Genomic DNA, 16,724 nt, shown 5'->3' on the forward strand with positions numbered 1-16,724 from the left:
CAACCCCAGGAAATATGTTTGGATATCATGATGATAACATGATATCATAGTGTCCAGGAAAACATGTGATTGTAATGGGCTCTAACCACTCTGAGTGGAAAGATGTGGTGACTGAATCACTATCAGATGAATCAGCTGTTAATTTCTGTGTATACTGTAAGTTTGTTCACCAATGATTATCCATTACAGTGAGGTTAACCGGGTCTCTTGGGAACAAATTGTTTTTGTGATAAGATTGTTTGCCCCATATGGCCTCTGAACAGCAAGCTGGTCTTTTCATGTTTGAGAAAAAGTAAGAGTCTAATACAGCCGAGATGGATTAGTGAAAAATTATAAACACACATATTTCTTACTCCATTTATTATAAAGATGCAGGTTGCCTTCTGCCCTTCTGCTTTTATGGTAGCATACCTAAAAGAGAGAGTGTGTGTGTGTGTGTGTGTGTGTGTGTGTGTGTGTGTGTGTGTGCTGGTTAAGCTCAGAGTAATCTATCGGAGCCAGATTCTACTAACACACATGCTTGTTCGTCGCAACGCTTTGGTTTAAACAAGCCGCTATTCTGGAAAATGTCACACACTTGTAGAGATGAACAACCGTCTCTCGCCTCCCTCCGCTCTTATATCTTTCCACTGTTTTATCCATCTCTCACTTTTAACCCCCCCCCCCCCCCAACCCCCAACCTGGCTCTGTTATACATCCAGCTTTTCTGCTACTAGTCTAGGCCCCCTTCCAGTCCTTTCCCTTCAATTTGTTCTTTCGTCATCTTTTAATGTATTTTCAATTCCTTCATCTAACACGCTTGCACGCTGTGACGCCCCCCCCCCCACCCAAACACACACACACACACACACACACACACACACACACACACACAGACTCAATTCCACTGATCTCCTTTTTGTCCCCTTTCTCTGACTTATTTCTAACTCTTCTTCTTCTTTTCATCTTATCCTCCTACAATTGTTCCCTCCCTGTCTCTCTTTCCTTCCCTCTCTATCTTTCCATTCATCTCTTCATGATGATCCAGTAATTGAATCAGGCGTCCCATGGATACCGACTCCCACACACTGGGCAGAACAAACACACACACACTGTCCAGGAAAAGCAGGGGCAATAGCAGAGGCACCAGGTGTCTGCGTTATGATGGATTATACTTGCTACCATGCACACACACACACACACACACACACACACACACAAATGTATTCATTCTTTCCTTTTGGAACATTTAGCATCAGATGAGATGAGCACAGGGAGTGAATTTGGTACGACATCAGTGTATTTGGAGTAGCTGAACTGTTACATTTTGGTCTTCAAAGGCAATGACGTCAATTCTAAAGAAGCAGTTTTCTTTTTAGAGTTCGAGTCCACATTTTGTGTGTGCACAGGACTAATGTTTCCCCAGAATAAAAAGACACTGAAATCATGTTGCATTTCTAACTTTATGGTTCTCGTCTCTCTGTCCCCCCTCATGGTAGAGACAAAAGAGAATGTGGAGGCTAAGACCTGCTAGTAAGGTCAGCTTTACTCTGGGTAAACCCCAAGGCCAAACAAGGTGCTTCTGCAAGACCACTACAGAATGTAGTCTCCCATCAGTCTGGTCTGTGCTGCTGTATTTAAAGATTTTAAAAGAGAAAAGAGAGAGAACGTCTTCTTGCATCTTTTTAATGTATATTTCATACAATATCCAAACTTTTTTGGTTAATTGGGGTTGTTTTTAATCAATATATTAAGTCTTGATGGGACACCAAGTCTTGATGAAAACAATAAGAACTCATGGCCAGGTGGCAAACAATATCACCTCGCAGCAAGTGTATACCAAGTCTGCATGTTCTTCCTGTTCTTGTTTTGGTTTCCTGTCTGAGATTTGACCTTTACAGTCTTCCAAACATCCCAAGGTAACTGCACAATGCTTGCTCAATGCTCCTAATAATTAAAATTAAATATTATTAAATACAATGGATCCATTTAAGGGAATCAATAAAGGCTAGCTTCAATTTTACATCAAGGTGGGAGAACATATGATTGTCTCAGTCTTGTGTAACTGCAATCTGTATGTACACCTGTCTGAGGCCTGTCTAGCTCCAGTGGTTCAGCCTGAAGTCTTTAACTAGTGCTTTACATGTTTTTTTAAAAGATATTCCTGGATTTTCTTTACAGTTTCAATGGTTTGTAATTAGAAAATAGATATTCTCTTTAAGTATTAACAACTTCTTGCACTACAAGCCGCTTTATGGCATTAGTGTACCTCTGACAGGACAGCAGTCACCATGAAAATTACAACCAGCTGCAGTATAACACTTTACACACACCTGTGACCTCTTGTTGTGAATCTTTACCATCCATCAGCTGGTGCCATAGGGTAAGAGGTGGGGTACATCCTGGACAAGTCGCCAGTCTGTCACAGTAAATCTTTACCTGTTGATCATTAGGCATCAGAAAATCAATAAGGCACCAGTTTTGTTTCAAATAAAATAAAATGAAAATAGTTATCTCCTCAAACTTATCAGTCTCTATTTTCTGTAGTTCATAAAGGGGACTGCTGCTGTGCCCTTAATTAACTACAAGAGGTCACCATTTAATTTCAGTGCACGTCTAACTGGACCTTTGCTTCAAAGCCTCCTTAGCATTCAAGCTGCACCCTCAAATTTCCAGCTGGCCTCTGCACTTGAGACCCGCCCCCTGGCAATGACTGACAGCTCTAATTAGCAAGAAGAGCATGGACGAAAGTCTCTAAACACTGTCCAGCATCAGATAGAAAACTTCAGCTAGTCCTAAGGATGTAATACTAATGGAAGAGAAATTTAAAAAAACAACCTTCAAAAGGGTCAGTAATGATCAGATTCCAGGCACCTATTAGTTGCCTACTAATGTTTAAACTATAGGGGGAGGAAGAGCAAAAGTAATGCAGCTGATTGAACTGTGCAACTGCTAAACAAATCCACAACATTAAATCCATCCTGTTGACGGAGATGGTGCAGGGTAGCAGATTACATGTCATGGATTAAGACTGTAATACTCATATTTCAATTTCACCTCTGTGTAACATTTTAGACCATCACAGATTTTTATCAGTCCGGCAAAGACTACAGCCCACTGGGGGGCTTTGGAAAATGCTAACGAGGCCATAAATTTTGGACTTTAAAAATGTGTTTTAATACTAGTCCTTCATACTACACAGACAAAAAAAACCCCCAAATAACTGAAGTCTACTCATTTGTTTTTTGTCACCATTGACTCTCCAAATGTGTGTTGTTTTATAGAGATTCCACACAATCACGTCATCGAGCTACCAGAACTTTTTCTGTAGTTTTACACATTTATTGCTTATAATTTAACCCCAAACAGCCACGCTGAGAGATTTCTTTCATTTACTTCAGCAATGTTTCTTTATCATGTGAAAAAACTGAGACATACTGTTGAAAATGCACTTTTCCCAGAAGCAGAAAGAGGGATTTCATTGGTTCGGCACACCTAAGATCAAAGTGAGCTGTATGTGGCCCACAATGTAAAATGAATTTCACATACGCAGTCTACAGGCTGTTCTAGGGGTGAAAAGTGGTTTAAGAATCAATTTAAACAGAAGGTTTCATTGAAAATAAGACAAAAAAAACTAAACAGTTGGATTATTTTGGTGTAGTGAACAAGTTATGAAAAAAATAGATGAAATCGGGTGTTTTTGCTTTCATTGCTTTTCTGAATAGTTATTTGTATGAAACATGCTTTATGTGTGCTATTTTCTGAAATGTTCTTTTTGGTTTTTGACAGATTTACTTAAATGTCATGCTTTCCCCTTGTGTTGTGCTTTTATGAAGTTATCATGCTTAAAAATTATTGCAACCATCTATTGATCTATCTGTCCATCCTTTAGTTTGCATTTATTTGTCAGAAACGTCACAAATAAATGCAGGGTAAAGATAATTCAGTATTCCTTGCAACAAAAGAAGCATAAAGATCCTTAACTGTGTAATGAAATGCTGAAGCACCACTGTTTTAACAACTCCATAATATAACGATTAAAGTGCTGGATGCCTTATCAAATATTTGTTGAGCTGAGTAGAAAACATCAACGTGCAAAGTCTTTATTAAACACGCCTGTCGCAAAAAAGAAAAATACGACCATATAAATCAAAAAGAAACAGAGAGGAGCGTTCCTATTCCAAATGCAGTGGAGTGGAAATGGAGTGGATCTATACCATTTCGTTTGATGGGGGTCAACAGCGAGAGAGATCGAGAGGACGTGAAGTGGTATCTCGTCCGTGTCAAACGCTGCGGTTACCGACGCCTCTCTGTGGAAACAAGACACTCTGCAAGCAACCGCGTGGGCTGCACTAAGACTCTATCTCGGATTTAAAAAAAATCATCACCTGTAGCTACAGGATTTAGATTTCAGACACACAGAGAGAGAGAGAGAGAGAGAGAGAGAGAGCATCTCTGCTATCTCCCGCTGAAGGAGCCGCCGGCGTCAGGATGGAGGCGCAGCATCAGCAGCACGAGCACAAGCGTCGCGAGCCGCTCCGTCTTCGTCCGGATGGCGCGAGGAGAACGAGCTGAAGAAGAAGAAGAAGAAAGTGGTGGAAGAAGAAGAAGCAGAGAAGAAGAAGAGGAGGAGGAGAAGTACAAGAAGACGGTTGGAAGGTGGAGGAGGAAATCCCGCGAGAAAAGAAAAGACAGAAAGACGGACAGACAAGCGCAGAGAGTGAGAAAGCTCCGCACGTGAAGTGCGCGAGACCTCCAGGGAGAAGGGAGTTAACGTTCATTTTGGAGGAGCGCAGCGGCCGTTTTTTATTATTATTTATTATTTTTTCCCCACACCAACGGAGAAACAAGGTCTCCGGACAAAAAGGTAAGAGCCACCAAACATTGACTTCTTCTAAATCCGGCTTAAACCGGCAAACAGCGCGAATTAACACCTGTATGCGTCCGTAATTGATTAATTGACTGAAGCTGTGGCCGGTTTTAAAAAATAAACAAGATAACTGAAAGGCTGCCTGGAAACTGCGCCAGCGCTCGGCTGTACCTGTTATCATGTTTCCCCAAAATTAAACGTCGGCCATGGTGTTGGAGCGTCAGTTTTAACATAAGCAAGAGCAGCAATGAAGGGCCAATAAAGCTGGTACTTTTACAGCTTTTATATACGGCTTGTCCTCAACTAAGAGCTTCCTCCACACGCCTGGTCTTAACAACAACAACAAGTAAAAAAAAAAGACTGGAGTGTGTCAGATGTGCTTTAAACCCAAAGAAAGACTGAATTTGTGCCACAGTTCTCGTCCATCCCTCCCACATGTTCTGACTGTATTACACCTTCACACTTGAGCTGGAGCTGCTTTCATACGTGCTGATAAGCCAACCTGGGTGCGCTGCTTACCTGAATTCGTGCTGTTGCGTGTTTATGAATTCTGGGCACTTGGCCTGATTTAATTTAAGAATTTGAATGTTCTTGCTGTTCTTGTCCTGTTCTTGCTCAGGCTGTTGCGGGTTGTATGTGTGTTGTTTCAGGGAGAGAGAGAGAGGTAGGGTTTGGCTGGGAGATGCTTTGGGTGACTGGTGGGTGGTTTATGTATCCTGACTCTATTGACTAATGCTGGGAAGAGAGGGGGTGTAGAGAGAGTGCGCGCGCGCGCGTGTGTGTGTGAGAGAGAAGGAGAGAGAGGAGGGCTGCAGAGTTTGTGTTGGTCTCCGAAGGCTCGGTTCTTGCGCGTTCGTGCGTTTTGCCTGTGCGAGAAGGATGTTGTGCAGTGTTTTTTGGGGGCGGGGGTTTAGGGGGCGGGCGTGCACGTGTGGCTAGACTGTGCTTTTCTCTGTTCATGCAGACACGTGCGCGCGTGTATATGAGAGCACATAAGAGAAGAAATAAAAAAACAAATTAAAAAAGTGAGAAGAGACGGATGGAGCTGCAGAACGTGCGCATGTGTTGTTTTTATGAGTGCGCACGCCACCGCGGACCCAACGGCTTTTCCTGCATATTAAGCTGCGTCCCCCCCAACACACACTTTTATTTAAGCGTTTCCCTTTTCCTTCTGACGGGAAGCTTTGTTTGAAATGTCAGACTAAACATTAAGTTTACACACACACAGCAGTGGCTCCACAACACGAACATCCAGCAGCAAAGGAACAATTATTGCGCCCAGTTGTAGCTTGAGATTTTAATTAATTGCGAAACATCTGCTTGTCAGCAATTGTGAAACGTTCATTTCAGCCCGAGCTCCACGCCTCTGTGAGGGAAAGCCGACATGTTTGTGTGAGTCGGGACAAAAGGACAACAAAATAATTTAGATCCTCCTAATTATCACGAGTAATTACAGCAGCAGTAGCAGCAGCTGAATATTTGTTGCCGGAGCAGATTCGAGGAGACCCTTTTTTCCTTTTTAACAATTAAAGTGATTAGTCATTTGACACAAATCAGTTTTGATTATTAATCCGTTGTCTTAGTCATTTGTTGGTCTGTTTTGTGTCTCTGTTAATTACCTCTGACAAAGAGCTTTGTGGTTGGTTCAATTTATGCGTTCAGTTTTTGTTTGTTTGACTGTATAGTTATGGACAACCTTACTCTGAAGTAGTTTTCCAACACTTTCAGTGTCACAGTTATATTTTTAATGTACATAAATGCTCATACTGTCTTGGATTAGGGTCTTGATGCTCGAGTTAAATCAACACTTTTGTATTGTTTTTTTGTTTGTTTGTTTTTCAGTAGAAACACAAAAACCTGCTTCTGTATGTGATCCATTGATCAACTTTTTTGTGGTAAATTTTCATCTGGAGCATGATGGGAAAAGTCTTAGTGTTAATCTAACTATAGTTTCTGAAATTGTGCCTCTGCAAGATCGCCAGTCTTTGCAACATCTTACAGTCTATGGTGACTAAAAACTTTCTGCAGAAGTGATTAACCCCTGGAGTTGATCTAGATCCCGATTTTATTTTATTTTTTTTGAAAATTCTCTACCATTTGGGGTAATATGTTTCACAAACATATGAAACTGAAATATAGAATATTAGTAGACTTCTTGTTGGTATTCACATCAAAATATCAGAAGCAGATCTGTGTGCAGGTATTAACACGTTCTTACTCCCAAAGCATATGCTAGGTGACAAATCATCGATATATTACACTTCCAGGCACCCAAGACGTCCCTAGATTACAAGATCAAAAAAAACAAAACAAAACAAAGGAAATATGAGAACCATTTGGAATGAATCTACATATGTACTTTCATTTTAATTAAATCGTTTTGGAAAACACTATCTAAAATGATTAAAGTGCTGGTTAAGGTTTGGGATAAGGTTCTGGTTAGCGTTAGGACTGGAATACATGGCTGGAATGAGTACTACCTCGGGAGCGTTATTGTACTGGATTTTATCTATAACCCGGCACGTAGCATAAGAATGCGGAAGGTCACCTTTCGCATTCCTCAGGAACGCCGCGGGACTTGACAAATCGTCAGTATATTGTGCCTCGGGAATGAGAATCGACTGCAGGTATCCTTCAGGAGCGAGGTGCTTGGTGGATGTATCCAATCACTGTATATTTTTTCATGTAAGTTAAATGTCAAATTAAACAAACTACTGTTTAGCTAGATTCAAACAATGAGATCTTCTGATATATCGGCCAATAGTTATGTAGTGTCAATGTGAGAATGAGTGATGGATTACCCCTTTAAGCTCTCTACGGCTTTGCTTGGATCAGACACTGATTGTGTTTGTGGTGTTTCCAACAGAGACGTTGCAAAGTTCCCTGTCTCTTTATTACCTTTTACATTTTCATTCATCATTTTAAATATGAATATATAAGATAATATAGCAAATACTGTAGCTAATACTGGGTGATCTATCACCCTGGCAAATCTAATAATTAACAGTGAGTAAGTATTTAGGGGGGGGGGGGAATCTATCAAATGAAATCAACATAACACATTAAATGTCTAAGGAAGATTCAGCTAAAGCACTGACTAATATCACAACATCCAGTTTGGCTCTGATCAAAGCAGATGGGTAGTCAGTCTCATCCACCTTTATATATAGAGATTGAAAATGTGACGTCATTCAGGGGTAAAACCGCGAAGGATTCTGGGAACGAGTGGCAAGTGGTACTAGCGTACGCAGGCATTCACATGAAAACAGTCACATGGAGATAAAAAGAAACACAAAAAATAGCAAGAAGCTGTTGTATTATTAACTGCAATAGCCGGTCGCATGTCAGCCACGGGAAGCCGACGGGTAAAGAGATCGGTTGTTATCGGATTACGTCGTGGAAGAGAAATTGTTTAAGCCATGTTTCCGAAGTAACAAAGACGCGACTGGATTGCAGCCATTCGAAGACCAAATATAAAGTCCCAGAACACTCCAGCTCACAGGTTAGTCTGCTCCAAGCATTTCCACAAAGGTACATCTTCTGTTGTAGTTATTACTTAATTTATCATAACATAATTGTTGATGTAGGTTACAAATAAGTCTTATATTGATTTGAATTGAAATCGTTGTGCTATGCTGCTTTGTTCACTGTGGCTTTGTGGGCTAATGTTTGTTGTGTTTTGTAGGAAAACCAGCCTACAAAATGCTGGAATGCGATCCAGACTGGGCACCCTCTATCAACCTGTATCAGCCTGTGTCAGACCGAGTTTAAAGCTGCTACCACAGCAAGATTTGATCGGTTAAGAGAGAGAGAGCTCAAAACAGCCACGAAAAGTCCCGCATATATGTGCCCAAGGGTTGTATTGAAGCAATCAAGTGATGAATACATGTTTTCCAATATGTTGTTTTGCAATGTTTGGGGTTTTTTTGCATTGTTGATTTGTTTTTCACCGAAGCAGCTAATAAAGCATAATGGATTTTTACAATTTTGCCTCTTTCCTGTAAGATTCTATAATAGAATGAAACAATGTCAGTTATAAATAAAGACAATAAATTGAATGAATTACGAAAAACTCATTTTATTTCTATTAGATCTGAAAATGTTGTGTAATACTACAACCTGAAACGATTGTGTTTGCCTGTACAGGAAATAAAGGGGGGAAACAAAAGAACAGCTGGGAAATGGAATAGTCCAAATCACCAAAGTAAACTGGACCTGGGCTTGTTGCAGGGATCTGAAGTTACTAAACATTTTGTGAGTGTATGCACTCACACTTATTACCATATAATAATAAATATGTGCGTGATGAAAGTTGGGCAGCACACTAACGTCCTTACTCCACTCTGTATGCTCGTATGGGTCTGACCCTTTCACTCCTTTGATTTTTTTTTTCCCCGTCCTTTTTTTTGCCTTTTCGTCCAGTCAGTCTTTGTACGGACCTGCCGTGTTCTCCGTCATTTTGTACAGAACTGTTTTTGGGGCCAAATAAAATGCAAGTAGGGATTAAAACCGCAGAATTAATGATTACCGGTGCTGGAAATACTAGCGCTCGATGCAGTGTTTTGATTTTGTTGCCACGGGTACCCACAAAGCAATGCGCAAAAGTCACGTGGTCTGTCAATCTGTATTCTGACACAGAACGTCTCCCAAGACACAAAATGTCAGGGTTTTTCATGTTTTTCTGCTGTTTGTTCCGATGGTGTTGATTATGCAACACACTTCAGTGAGCCCCCCTCCCCATCTTTTTTTGTGCTTCGTCCAAATGTTACCTCAGCAGCTGCAGAGAGGGATGCATTTAAGGTGTGCAGATAGAGCTCTAAAGACTTATACTGGAGTCAGATTTGTGTGCTTTCTTTCTCTTAAATTGCACTATAAACGATGGAAAGTTGACGTGTGACTTTTAACCAGCATCTAGCATTTCTTAAGCACAAGCATCAACGAGGGTGCTGGGATACAGAGGCGAGAGATGAAAAAACGAGATAAAAGTGGAGAACTCAAAGCATGGGAGTAAAAGTGCTTTGAGAGGGCTTTAACATGCATAAGAGAACCAGTGGAGTTGGTGTTTGCATTGTTGAACATTATCATCAGGTGGCTGCAGCTTCTCTGTTAATCTAAAATCTGAACATGTGAAAAAGGAGCAGCTGAAGGTTTATGATCATCCACCAGGTTTGTTAACATGATGCGTGCTCCGCCGTTATTGACTGAATTGCGTTGTTTTTTTGTTTTTTTTGTTTTTGTTTTTTAGTTTGAAGAGGCTTGGCTATATTTAGATTTGTGAATGCATGCAGATTCACCCCACTTTGCCTTATTTTGTGGAGAAGAAAGGTTTTACAGTGAATTAGGTTGTATTCATGGCTGTATCCAGATAGCAATGAGCATTCCTTTATTAGCCCTTTTATGGGTCACATTTGGTCTTAACTGTTTGATTGGCCTTGTCTGTAGGCCCACAAAACATGGGCTTAGTTGGGAGTAGCGTGGCTGCTTTAAACATGTTTATGTTCCAGCTGAGCTGTAATTGACAAAAGTCACACAGATTTGGCTTGTGTGTGTCTGCAACTCGTGAGGAAGACAGGAGGGGGGGTAACAAGTCACTGGATAACATCATGTGCGAATTCAGTGTGTTGTATTTGCTTCTCACCTTGTGTAAGCTGTTGTCAGCACTTTACACCTATTTTCTCCTTTCCTACTTTCGCTGCTCACATATCATGTGTTTTACAGGGAAATTCCCAGGACAGGTTTTTGTCCTTAAAATGTTTTTTTTTTTTACTCTGTTACTGTTGTTGTGCCTGAAACATGCAGTTTCAGGCACAACAACTGCAGTTAACCAGCAGTAACCACATTAACCTCAGGAGACAGAAGGCTGTGCTTCACGTCCTAATTAGACCTTTGTGTTTTGGGTTCTTTCTTCCTCCTTCTTTTTTTTTTTTTTTTTGGTTTGTTTGTTTGTTTTCCAATTCCAGATGTGTTTGATTTTCAGGTGCTTGTTAGGTTCAGACACCTGTAGTGAAACTAGGGAGCAGGTGGAAGAGATCCTGGAGAGGTGGAGGTAAGCGCCGGAGAGAAGAGGGATGGAAGTTCAAATACCTGGGATTGACCATTCAAAGCAGACAGTGCCCAAGAGAGGTGACAAAGAGAGTGCAGACAGGTTGGAGTGGGAGGAGATGAGTGTTGGGGTAGTTTGTGCCAGAAGGATGAAGAAGAAGGTTTAGAAGCTGGTGGTATAACCTGCTGTGACTTATTGTTTGGAGTCGGTGGCTCTGACAAAAAGGAGGCTGAGCTGAAGATGTTCTCATTGGCTTGACCAGAAGGGAGAAGATTGGAAATGAGTGCATCACAGGGACAGGTGTGGTTTAGCAGTTTGGAGATGAGGTTAGAGAGGCAAGGCTGAGATGGTTTGGAAATGTCAAACTGAGGGATAGTGGATATACTGGATGGAGAATGTTGAAGATGGAGCTGCCAAGTAAGTGGAAAACGGGAAGACCACAGAGAAGATTAATGGATGTGGTGAAAGAGGACGTGCATAAGGCTGGTGTGACAGAGGAGGATGGTAGGGTAGAGTGAGATGGAGGTGATCATGAAAATGATCGACTACAACTTCTGAAGGGAGCAGCTGAAAGAAGAAAAGGTTGGTCCCGGTTTGGACTAAAGTATGCATCATCTCGACAGTCACTGCATTTTGAAAAATGATGAGCTGGGAGTAGGAGTATCATGCACAGTGCAGAATCGTTTTTGCTAAGTCCTACTCTGTGGGACTTCTTTGTAAAGGAGGAAAAAGTGGCTAAAAGAATTAAAAACATTTTTTTAACAAAAGGGGAACTTGATCACATACAGGTTTCAATGTGATGTTACCCTAAGCTTCTCACTAGTATATCACTGCCCCTGACTTTTAAAGGGATAATGTAGGACGACTAACAGAAAATATATTGAAAAAGTATTAAATAGTGGATAAAATCAGTTTTACAGAATTTGCTATTGCAGAAAGAGGTTTGGGCATTTATTAAGAAAAGATTCATCCTCTGTGAATGAGGATTTGCTCCTTTCTGCCTGCTGACATTACTGCAGATTTGGCTTTTCACTGTGAGTTCGTAGAGACTGTTGGCCTAAAGCTTGAGAATGAATATTTTTATTTTCTTTCATTTCGTTTCCATTTTGTAGGCTTGTGATGTCATTAAACGAGCAATAATTAAATGTGCAGCTGGTATTGCGATGGTGTTTGGAGCTCTTTGAGTTTTCACATGTGTGATATGAAGCTGGGTTTCAGCTGACAGGAAGCGTTTTGGGTTTTTTTGCTCAGCTTTGACCTGTGTGGGTGAGGACTTTTTGTTTTTTTTAAACTACCACAGTCCTCTCTCTCTTTCTTTCCATCACTTTTTTGTTCCTCCTCCACTCTTTTATTTTTGAGAGAGAGAGGTGCTTGGCTTGTGATTGTTTTGTGCAGCAGAGTGAAACACAGGCAGTGCACTCCATCCTTCCTGGACTCTTCACTCCCCCCTTCTCCTTCTCATCACTCACTGATGATCCCTTGTCCATGCTGCTCCCTCCTTGATCTTCCTCCATCACTTCTCCTTCCTTCTCTAACTCCGCCTCTTTCACTTAGCTCATTTGCCTTCATTTTGTTATTCTCTTTCGCTCCACTTGTCGCCCTCCTGTCTTATTTTTCTCCCCCTTCATCTTCCTTTCTTTTCCCTCCGCTCCCCGTTCTCCTCTCATCACTTCACTCAAAGGCAAAGCTGTGACGTCGAGTGTGTTGTCTATCTCACGCAACCTCTTTTCTTTCCTTGCCCCTCTCTCTCTCTCTCTCTCTCTGCTTGGTTTTCTATTTTGGGTCTTCTTTTCGTTTCTCTCCCCTCGCCTTGCTGCTTTTCTCTCTGTCATCTTGCAGTACTAGTACTTCTTCTTCTTCTTCTTTAAAATGATAGCTCAGTCTTTGTTTAGTCCCCTTCCTTTTTTCCTCTTCTTACCTCACCCCTTTCACCATCCTCCCCGTTCTTGTCTTCCTCTATCCCTTCCACTTTATTCTACCAACAAAGTGTGTAACGGTACATTGGTCCACAGTGTAGATTGTTGTTTTTACAGTAATGGCTGGGTGAACATGGTTGTGGAGTATGTACTTCACAGCGACTGAAAATGAAATGAAGTGTGAAAAGTCCAGGGGGAAAAAGAAATCAAGGTACTTCATGTGATTGATGTTCATGTGATCTTGTTTCCTGGTCTCCCACAGCACTGTGACTCCTGCCTCCTAATGCACACTCTTTTGAGGCCTTTCTCTCTGCAAAAACAGAGTCATGTGACGGTAATTACAAAACAGTGGGTCAAAATGTCACAATTTTAGCGCCAGTATTGTGAAACCAATACGTCTTCCTCCTCATGTCCACTCTTCTTCTTTTCTCTGTAATAACAGTCACAATGATCTTTCAGGAGACACTCAGAAGGCAAATGATTGCCATGATACCTCATCACACACACACACACACACACACACACACGCACACTGTGATGCATGTGAGCACACTTGAGATGCCTATACACTCGACTGAGCATGCATTGATACATGACAGGAGCTGCACGTGTTGCAGTGCATACTCACACATACAGCAACACAGCCTCCTAGAAATTTCATCATCATCATGTATTATTAAATTGCCTTCAGAGTTGGGGTGGAAAATGTAATTGCTGAATGAATTGTCTTTAGAGGCACTGCTTTCTTTTAATTGCATTATTTGATATTTATGATCTGCATCGGGGCCGTGCAGTAAATATATTTTCAGTTGCGATTTTGGCTCCCAGCGATTTTAAGACAAAGATAATTAATAGCGCCAACCTCAAACGCGCAGCGCCGAACTTTTATCAACACATCACCTGCCCCACCAGAGGTGAAAGGACACTGGACCACTGCTACACTATGGTCAAGGACGGCTACAAGGCACAATCCCGCCCTCCGTTTGGCAAATCTGATCACGCCGCCATCTCCCTCATGCCAAAATACAAACAAAGGCTGAAACAGGAAGTTCCGGTTCAGAGGAAGGTCGCGCGCTGGACGGATCAATCAGTGGCCGCGTTAAAGGACGCACTCAATGACGCAGACTGGGACATGTTCAGAAACAACTCCGATGATGATGTCAACATGTTTACGGAAGCGGTTGTAGGATTCATCGGGAAACTAGCGGATGATACCGTGGAGACAAAGACTATCACAACGTTTCCCAACCAGAAGCCAATGGTGGATAAAACCATCCGCGACGCTCTGAGATCCCACGCCGCTACCTACAACACGGGACTCACGACGGGGGACATGGACCCGTACAAAGCCGCGTCATATAACGTGCGGAGGGCGGTGAAAGAGGCGAAGCAGCGCTACGGGAGGAAACTAGAGTCACAACTCCAACAGAGTGACTCTAGGAGCCTGTGGCGGGGACTAAGGACAATAACGGACTATAAAGCACCAACAACCGTGACTCTGGCAGACGAGCTGAACACTTTCTATGCTCGCTTCGAGGCTGCAGCTAAGGACTCCAACAATGCTAGTGCTAGCGGCGCTAACGGCTGCAGACAGGAAGATACTGCCAGCACCGGAAACGTGCTCGTCATCTCCGAGCATGAAGTAAGGAGAGCCTTCAAGAGAGTGAACACCAGGAAAGCAGCAGGACCAGACGGCATCCCAGGTCGTATCCTCAGAGACTGCACATACCAGCTAGCTCCTGTGTTCACTGAAATATTCAAAATCTCTTTATCTCAGTCGGTGATCCCCACATGCTTCAAAGAGTCCATCATTGTTCCTGTCCCGAAGAAACCCCACCCTGCTTCTCTCAATGACTATCGCCCTGTAGCCCTCACCTCAGTAGTGATGAAGTGTTTTGAACGCCTGGTCAGAGACTTCATCATTTCTTCACTACCAGACACACTGGACCCACTACAGTTCGCTTACCGTCCAAATCGTTCCACAGACGATGCCATCTCTCATCTCCTCCACACATCACTCACTCACTTGGACACTAGAAGGGGGAATTATGTTAAAATGCTCTTCATAGACTACAGCTCTGCATTTAATACCATAATTCCCTCCACACTCACCACCAAGCTGGAGCATCTGGGACTCAGCTCATCTATGTGTCAGTGAATCTCCAACTTCCTAACTGGCAGACCACAGGCAGTAAGGATGGGCGGACATGTCTCAGCCTCCACCACTCTCAGCACTGGAGCCCCCCAGGGGTGTGTTCTGAGCCCCCTGCTGTACTCTTTGTACACATATGACTGTGTGGCCACTACCAGCTCCACCACCATCATCAAGTTTGCTGACGACACCGTCGTGGTGGGCCTGATCTCTGATAACAACGAGACGGCCTACCTGAAGGAGATTAGGAATCTGGAGAACTGGTGCCAGAGGAACAACCTCCTTCTAAACGTCAGTAAGACAAAGGAGCTGATAGTGGACTTCAGCACTAAGCAGGAGAGGAACTACCAGACCCCTGTCATCAACGAGTGCCCAGTGGAGAGAGTGGACAGCTTCAAATACCTCAGAGTTCACATCACGCAGGACCTGTCATGGTCCTGTCACATCAACACCGTGGTGAAAAAGGCCCGACAGCGTCTCTACCACCTCAGACGCTTGAGAGACTTCCAACTGCCCTCCAAGGTGCTCAGGAACTTTTACTCGTGCACCATAGAGAGCATCCTGGCGGGAAACATCTTAACCTGGTTCGGGAACAGCACACAACAACAACACAGAGAGACTGAGGAGGAGCTTCTTCCTGCAGGCGATACGGTCTGTCATTCACACCACCACACAGTACTGACCCACACATATGGTTCTTACACACACACACTGGACTTTCTGGACTTTGTTTTCACTTCATCACTTAAATCACTTTAAGCATATTTGCACTGCACAAGACATAATGTGGATTGCACAACAGTGGTCACTATATTCTTCATTTCCAGTTAATACTTGTACAGCTGCTGTTATTGTGTATATATTTATTTATTTATTTATATTTCTTCATACATTCTTATATAGTTCTATACTGTGTATTGTGTATTTTGTTGTACAGTTATTTTATTTTCAACTTTAAATTATATATTTTATCTTATTCTTTCTCAGTTAAATTTACCCTTCATTCTAATTTGTGTTGTACAGTTATTTCATTTTTAACCTTAATTTATATTTTATTCCTTCTTAGTTAAATTTACCCTTTTTAATTTTTCATATTTATTTCCTATCTTATTCATAGCCTTTTTTTTTTTTTTTTTTAGGTCACGAGCAGTTGTCTAAGCATTTCACTGCATATCGTACTGTGTATGACTGTGTACGTGACAAATAAAATTTGAATTTGATTTGAATTTGATTATCTCAGTTGTTCTCCTGACTGAAGCTTGGTCTGTTTACTGCATCCTGCCATTCGATTGCATTTGTCCCGAACCTTCGGGAACCCTCACATTAACTTTTATCGAGTGGGAAAAAAAGTTGCTGTTCATCCTCCAGCTTCACTGTTTACATTATGCTAACATAGCTGTGTCGCTAGCGATCACATAGCACATCATTATATACCAGCTAGCCAAACTTCAGTAACCCTATAAAAGTCACTGCTGTTTACTTTCTTGTCTTCATTTATGTCAGAAATGATACCATAGCTGTACGTCTTAATTTGTTTCATAAATCCCTCAGTCAGAACATGGTATATGATATTTAGATGGAAACTAGCAAGCTAACTTCCTGCTAACTTCTAACTCCATTAAATTTCATAAATTCGGTTTTCATGGATGCCTGGACGTTAAACTTAATTGTTACACCTTTTAGATCAGCAACACTGATCACTTTATTAAAGATGAAAGGATCTGGACAGTTTTTAACTCTCAGTGATGCTGCAGTGGTCGTGTG

The 16,724-nt window shown here is 42.0% G+C and overlaps 1 protein-coding gene across 1 annotated transcript in view; it reads left to right on the forward strand.

The window, feature by feature from the left end:
- Positions 1-4,243: 4,243 nt before the first annotated feature.
- trpc5a (transient receptor potential cation channel, subfamily C, member 5a) overlaps positions 4,244-16,724 on the forward strand; it is a 197,356-nt gene continuing 184,875 nt past the window's right edge. Inside the window, exon 1 of the mRNA XM_085263211.1 lies at positions 4,244-4,846. The gene's annotated coding sequence lies outside the window, so the exon portion shown is untranslated. The remainder of the gene's footprint in view (positions 4,847-16,724) is intronic.

This window comes from Mchenga conophoros, linkage group LG3, assembly GCF_057382185.1.
Source record: "Mchenga conophoros isolate Kocher_MC1m ecotype Shallow Benthic linkage group LG3, M_conophoros_male_GT1.1, whole genome shotgun sequence".
Taxonomy (NCBI): Eukaryota; Metazoa; Chordata; class Actinopteri; order Cichliformes; family Cichlidae; genus Mchenga; species Mchenga conophoros.